The sequence below is a fragment of the Austrofundulus limnaeus genome, unplaced genomic scaffold (genome assembly GCF_001266775.1).
Source record: "Austrofundulus limnaeus strain Quisiro unplaced genomic scaffold, Austrofundulus_limnaeus-1.0 Scaffold232, whole genome shotgun sequence".
Taxonomy (NCBI): Eukaryota; Metazoa; Chordata; class Actinopteri; order Cyprinodontiformes; family Rivulidae; genus Austrofundulus; species Austrofundulus limnaeus.
In genome coordinates this window covers 676,292-678,326 of record NW_013952634.1, presented here as the reverse complement: position 1 = coordinate 678,326, position 2,035 = coordinate 676,292, and positions in this window count along the sequence as shown.

Here is a 2,035-nt window from a genome sequence, read left to right as displayed (position 1 = left end):
AAAAAACTCAGTGAATGTAATTCCCTATTTTAGGCTGGACTACTGTAATTCTTTCTTATAAATGTCCAGAAACTCTGTAAAAAGTCTCCAGCTGATCCAAAGTGCTGCTGTTAGAGTTCTCTGACCAAATGAAAGATCGTGTTGTTGTTTTTCTTTCTGCTGCTCCTCTCTGCAGGGCTCACCACAGAAGCAGAACTCACATGAAAGATGTGGGATTTGTTTTTCGCCAGATGTCCTTCCAGAATAGAAGTTAGGCTTGAACCTGCAGCTTTAGGATCATAAGATCATGTCACTGACCACCATCCCCTAAACCATCCATCCATTGCTTCTTCCGTTCAGGGTCACTGGTGTCCATAGGGCGGGGTACACCCTGGACAGGTCACAAGTCCATCACTGGGACATACAGAGACAAACAACCATTCACTCTCTCACTCACGCCTGGGTACAGTTTAGAGCAGGGGTGCCCAAACATTTTCCCTGAGAGGGCCAAAATTAAAATCAATCTGAGGGCCGCGGGACAAATGCAGTATAACAAATGCAAATATTTCTTAAGTAAAGTTGTTGTTTTTTTTATGATTAAGCTAGCAGCAAGTGTGGCTGCCCACATTTTTTTCAGCCCTGGAGAACACATGGAGAAAATTCAACATATGCTGTCAGCAAAGGCTCATGGGACTTTTCATAATTTAAAATTTGAATCTAGATATGGGCTTAAATATAATCTAAATGTCTCTTGTAGTTACTTATATTTTATATTTAATCTTAACATAATTACAATCTAGTAATCGGGACAACTGCTGTTGGGCCAAATGAAATGGCTTGGCGGGTCAATGTTGGCCCATGGGCCCCACTTTGGGCACCTCTGATTTAGAGTTATCAATTAACTTAACAGTCATGTTTTTTGGTCTATGGGAGGAAACCAGAAACCAAACGAAAACCCACACATGCACAGAGAGAACATGGAAACATAAGGTCTCTGGCAGGGATTTGATCTGGCGACCTTCTTGCTGAGAGGTGTCAGCTCTCCTGAGCCACCGTGTCACGCCCCCAAAATCATCCAATTTTATCTCGTCTCCATTTTGATAAATGCTGTAATTAGGTTTGGTTTGGGTTTCCGGAGCTTTTCTTTAGTTATGTTGAACACATCTCCTCACTCTGCTGTCTTTACTCTCTACTCTGCTGGTATTTTTACACATTTCTATCTTGAACATGTGTTTTCTTCCCATATAAACTCCACCTGGGCTAATCCTTCTGTGTTTGTCTGTGTCTCCTTCCTGTCCTCTCAAACCCAGATGGTTGAGTCAGATTGGCATCCATCTCAAGCCCGGTTATATAGGTTTGGTTCTTCCTGTTAAAAAGAAATAGTGTTAGGATCTGTGCTTTTCTGTGTTTGAAGACTGTGTTATTCCCAGGTTTCAGTAATGTTCTCAGTCTTTGGTTCACACTTCTGCCACGACCACTTGCACCTGATCATCTCTGCACAGGTTGTCAGGTCATCTTTATATTCCCGGTGAACTGATCGATCTTTGGTTCAGGTTTGGTTCTCTGTATGTGTTTGTTCTGGCTCCATGCCCACAAGTTCTGCTCTGTAGAGTTTGCTGACTCGACAGCATTTTGTTTTGCAGATTAAGAAGTTATTTTTGAGAACTGTGACCCACCGCAAACAGGACGGATTATTCCTTTCCACTGTCGCTGCTGTGCTGCGCAGGATGGGAGGTTGTGTCAAAGTGAAAATTCAGCACAGTCTGCTGGTTTCCTTAAACAGATAACTTTTACTAATTATTTTATAATGTACTGAATATGTATGGTATTATAAGAACAAACTGAATTGATGTGAATCTGAACTGGGTTTATGATTTTGACTTGTTTGTTTTTTCTTTTGTACAGTGCCCAAGAGGACTTTTATTGTGAATTGGTGCTGTAAAAATAAAGACATCGAATTAAATTAACTGAGTTAAATATAACTGAATATTAAGAGAAGCAGTATAGATTACTTTAAATAAATAGTTCTGAAGGAATTTATTGGGGTGTTTACTAC